Source organism: Corapipo altera, unplaced genomic scaffold, assembly GCF_003945725.1.
Source record: "Corapipo altera isolate COAL_440 unplaced genomic scaffold, ASM394572v1 2, whole genome shotgun sequence".
In the NCBI taxonomy this organism is placed as follows: Eukaryota; Metazoa; Chordata; class Aves; order Passeriformes; family Pipridae; genus Corapipo; species Corapipo altera.
The window spans coordinates 5,502,471-5,508,216 of record NW_020884890.1 but is presented as its reverse complement, the minus strand read 5'-3'; positions in this window follow the sequence as shown (position 1 = coordinate 5,508,216).

Genomic DNA, 5,746 nt, shown 5'->3' with positions numbered 1-5,746 from the left:
TTTTTTTTTAAATTGGCTGGCTGACAGTGAGGGATCCCTATCATATATTTGTATTCAAAACCAATCAGCTTCTCCAGCTCCTGTGGGAACAATAACATATTCTTTGAGAAATCAGATTTGTAATTTGGGTATCTACAGAAAGTTCAACTCATTAAAATAAATAAAATATAAGGAAATTTCAAGGTAACATCTCCAAAGAGCTAAACTATGATTTTTTGGCTGGTCTTAACGTCTAGAGTTGAAGATGGTCTTGTTTGCAAGTAGAAATGCTACCTTTTGTCATGAATCATAGAATCATAGAATATCCTGAGTTGGAAGTGACTCACAAGGATCATCAAAATCCAGCTCCTGGCCCTGCACAGGACAACCCCAAGAATCACACCATCTGCCTGAGAGCATTGTCCAAAGAGTTCTTGAACTCTGACAGGATTGGTGCTGGACTGCTTCCCTGGGGAGCCAGTTCTAGTGCTGAACCACCCTCTGGGTGAAAAATCTTTTCCTAATATCCAACCTAAACCTCCCCTGACACAGCTTCATGCTGTTCCCTCAAGTCATGTCACTGCTCACCACAGAGATGAGATCAGTGTCTGCCCCTCCTCTTCCCCTCTCGAGGAAGTTGTAGACAACATGGTTTATTCGACCCGTCAATCAAACTACCCAGTAAGATACAAATCTGGTCTCTGGCAAGGGTCCATGACAGGAGAGATACCTTATATGTAGCCAACATTTCTTATAAGTGTTTTTGCAATCAGTTACTAAAAAGTGAGATTTTTTTTGTTACTTTCAAAAACGATGCCAGAGGCCATTGTAAATTATGTGGAACCTTTAAATTGTGGTCCTGATAATTTTAGAAATTCAGAAGCTCCACTGAATAACTTTTAACAGCTAGTTTTAATAAGACTTTTCTGAATTGGCAGTAATCCAACTTCACTGACTCATGGTCTTAGAAAGTGCTATGGATGATTTGTCTAATGGCCCAGCATAGTGCTGCAAAGCAGAGTAAATCACAGCGTGTGAGACTTGGATGTGTGACCAATGTGTTTTGTTCACTGGGTCAGTAAGTAATTAAAGGGAAGATTCAAGCCCTGGCACACAACCCAAGCTATCCTGAGGGAGAAAGGTATTGCCACCACTATAAGCTCTATCAACCTTCAAATGTTTTCTCTTTGTCCCCTAATCTCATCTACACAAAGTCTTGCATTAACTGCAACACTTGTAGGAGTAATTTCTATTCATAAGTACAAACCCAGAAAGATCTGAAGAGTTTGCACATCCTGTTATCCAACATCGTAAGTATTCCTTCATCTCCATTTTCGGTCTTCTGTTTCATTTACTGACATACAAAAGAAAAAAATCTTTGCTTGTCTGTATGTGTGTTTACTTGTCCTAGTTAGAACAGCTGGGACGAGTTCATCACTGTGTGGGTGTAACCCAAACTGTGCATTCTACATGCGCATTTCCCACAAACTGTTAACAACAGATCATTTGCAGCTGCTGCCCAGAGCACAGCTGGCCCTGCAGACTATAAGCTGAGTGTTAAGAGGCCTGTGAGGCAGGAGGATGCTCCTGTTCTCACACCCACGACTCACAATCACCCATTGTGGAACTCCCTACTCTGGGGGAGGTACTGGGCATTCCTGCCTGAACCTGAGGGTATATACTCTTGAGGTTTTGGGACTTCTGGTACCATTCGTTGGATCCAGAGGAGGACCAGAACCTTGACCGGACTGCAACCACCACTCTCGACCAGACTGCAACCACCACCCTCGACCAGACTGCGATCAGTACTCTCACCAACAGCTTTTCCCCCCCCCCTTTTACTTTGGACTCAGGGGGACCATGTGGGGGTCAGCACGGAGGCCAACGAACATGAACACCATTCTGTTCATGCCCCAGGGTGCTGGGTTATATGTCTGGGTTTTGTGGGTTAAAATCAATTACTTGTCCATATAACTGTATTATTGTGTTATTTTTTATTAAATTGTAACTCTGACTTGTGGTCTCTTTTGAGTTGGGTTCATTTCTCCTGCTGGTTCACCTTTAAACCAGCACAACACTTTTGGGAATACTTGGATAATTCAGATAAGGAAGATGACAGAAAGAAAGTTCCTTTCAATTAAGTATATTCTTGAAAAGTAAAATATAAGTTTTTCCTGTCTGTACAGAAATCTAAGGAAAGCTGTGTTATATACTTTTTTCTGTGACAGTTGTTTGATTACATTTTGAATGCTCAATTAGAGCATATACCTGAATGGCAAAGGGAATAAGAAAGGCCTTTAATATTCTTACCTAGGTTTCAGGTTTTATGTGACTTCAAGTGGCTTTTAGGCTGTAAATTAGACAAAGGAATAATTCAATTATGAATGCCAACTGTAGAATTTAACCAACAGCAGTAAATAGTGGACCCTACTTGGATGAACATTTTAGAAGATGGCTACACTTTTTTTAAATAACTTGTAGGAATAGATTAACTGCAGTGTTAAACTTTATGATTCAACTAATGTCTTCAGTCTAATACAGCAGGAATAATCCACAAGTGGAGGTTTTACAATGAAAATGTATAGTGTTCTGAAAGAATGGCCATATTCTTACAGCTAGTCAAAATGGGCAATAGAAGCCTGGTATAGATCCAGGAAAACCTCTCTAGTTCTTGACTGCTAGAAGTAGAGGAACCGATGTCACACTGAACCTTTTTCTTCTTTTACCTGAGCATGGAGAGAGTGCCTGTTATAGGCTATAAATCCCAGGAGGGAATTTTTCCTTCCCTTACCCCCCACTGTAAGAAAGACAGAGTCCGAATGGAAAAGGCGGCGATTAGCTTTACAAAAGGTCTAGCCAGGTGAGCTGGATTCCTAACTGATGGCCCATCAGAGGCTGGGGCGAGAGGGAAGGAGTTTTTAGGGGGGTTTGCTGGCTTTCCTCAGAAGGGAGAAGTCAGTTTGCTGGGTTCTTTCTCTGGGACAGAGATGAGGTAGCTGTCTTTGTCTCCAGCTCCAACCTGCTGCATTTTCATCAGAGAGCTTTTGTGCGAGACACCGTCATCTGAGGACAACAGTGAGTTCCGTGGGGGTAGACTGCTTTCCTTTCCCTCTTCTTCCATTGGGGGAAGGGTCCCCATTTTCTTTTCGGCTTCTCCCGTGACCCAAACCCACCCCCCAGACCCCTCCCTGTGTGGTGACCGCCAGAGCCCAACAGCGCCCCCTGCAGGCCACGACAGAGCACACGGTGATCCAACAGCACCCCCTGCCAACTGTGATTAGAACTGCGCTAAAAGACAGGGAAGTATTCAGACCTTTTCTTTTGTTTGAAGGGGACTTTTGGGTACAGGACTATTGTCCAGTTTTTTGTGTGTTCTGTTACTGTTCTTGCCAGCATACATATATCTTTTAATAAAGGGTTGTTATTTCATCTGTTTTTTTCCACACTTCCTCGATTGGAGCCCCTTAATTTTGAATTTATAATTGCTGAGAGAGAGGAGTTTGGTTTGTCTCATAACTCATCCTCTTTAGCAAACATTCCAGTCTCTTCAAACTGAGACACTGCCCTTTATATTTTGACTAGTTTCTCACAGGGAAAGTTTGCCTCTGTGTCCAAGAAAAAAAAGAACAGTGTCTAGTTCTTTTCTGCAAAACTTCTTCTTCATCACTTCTCTTTCTGGATGCTGTTTGTTCCAGCCAGGTTAATCAGGCATTGACTGTGTGCCATGGAGCCCAAGGGACCCCGGAAGGCCCCGTGCCGTGTGCTGCAAAGCCCCGGGGACCCTGGAAGCCCGCGTGCCGCGGAGCTCCAGGGACCCCGGAAACCCCTGTGCCACAGTCACGGAGCTCTGGGGAGCCCAGCCCCCGGGCATGGCCACGGGCGGCCCCCACCCTGGCCCCAGCAGGAGAAAGGAGAAAGAGGGGGAGCCTCATGGGCAGGTACTGTGCCCCCGTGGAAGAGGAGAGGGGAGCTTCGGAACACACAGAGGTTTGCTGTTCCAGGTTTGGGGGAGGGGAAGGGTGTTGAACAGGCCATGGGGGTCCTCGGACTTGTGGGAGGGTGAGTGGGACAATCCTGTATGAAATGTTGCAGGTGAGCAGTGTACCTGAAGATATGTGGTAACACAGTGGATAAGGTCCACTAAGGTGGACAGTGGATTCTTTTAGAGTGATGGGGGTCCTGGTCGGGCTGGGGCCTCAAAAGGCACCCCAGCCTTAGATGGGCACAGGGGCCAGAACGGTTTGGTTGGTTGGTTGGTTGGTTGGTTTTGCCTCATCTGCGGCTACTGCCCAGGTTCAGCATGTTCTGGATATATTTACTTTGCTTTGTTACATCCTGAAAGGGTGGTCAGGACAAAGGGTTGTTCCTGGGTATTTCCTTGTGATCGTATATAGATAGGTGTTAGTAAAGTAGAAAATGAAAGACTTGCCTAAATCATTCTAATAGGAATGAAGCCTGTGTACCCCTATGTGGTTGTGAACTATGCTGGCGATGGTACATGCCTTTGCTAGGGTCGCCCATGCCAGACAGGTCAAATCCGTAGGGCCAGATACAATACATGTCTTTTTTGGCATGATGCTCCAAAGCGCCATGGCAGACCTCGATGATCAGGATGGTATCTACATTCGATATTGTACTGATGGAAGCCTATTTAACCTAAGGCAACTGAAGGCCCATACCAAGACCTTAAACCGTCTTGTCCGGGAGCTGCTCTATGCTGATGATGTCGCCCTTGTGGCCCACACAGAAGCAGCTCTGCAGCGTTTAACATCCTGCTTTGCAGACACTGCTGAGCTCTTTGGGCTGGAAGTCAGCTTAAAGAAGACAGAAGTTCTCTATCAGCCTGCACCTCAGGAAGTCTTCCATCATCCCCATATCACCATTGGCCAATCAGAGCTCAAATCAGTCCAGCAGTTTAATTACTTAGGTAACCTCGTCTCCTTGGATGGTAAGATTGACGGAGAGATAGACAACAGGTTAGCAAAGGCATATAGTGCTTTTGGAAAACTTCACAAAAGAGTTTGGCAAAATAAACACCTGAAAAAAAAGTACAAAGATCAGTGTTTACAGAGCCATTGTGGTGTCCACTCTCTTATATGGTTCTGAATCATGGGTCATCTGCCACCACCACCTGCATCTCCTAGAACACTTCCATCAACACTGCCTCCGTACAATCCTAAACATCCACTGTGACCAATACATCTGTTCTAGAACAAGCAGCAGTCACAAGCAGAGACTGAGAACACAGCTGCGCTGGGCAGGGTACGTCTCAAGGATGAAGGGCCACTGCCTCCCTAAGATCTTGCTTTATGGTGAACTTGCCACCAGCTGCCGCAAGAGAGGAGCCCCGAAGAGAAGATACAAGGACTCCCTGAAACAGCATCTCAACCTCGACCATATTGATCGGTATAACTGGTCTACTCTGGCCTCCAATTGGGAGGTCTGGAGACACACTATCTTCAATGCTGCTGATGCTTTCGAGAAAGCACGCAGGATCACTCTTGAGAAGAAAAGACAACGCAGAAAGAATCGTGCTTTGCAGAATGTACCTCCTAAGGAGTCTTTCTGCTGTGCCTTTTGCAAATGGACGTGTCTATCTCATATTGACCTTTTTAGCCACCAACATGCTTGCAACAAATGTGGGTAGTGCCCTTCCCAAATCTTCATCGCGAAGCCTAGCCATGATGATGATGAATCGGGCATTCCAGGCATGGCTGCTCTGAGTTTGTGAGACACCATTTAATCCACTTCACAGCAGCTGAGAACT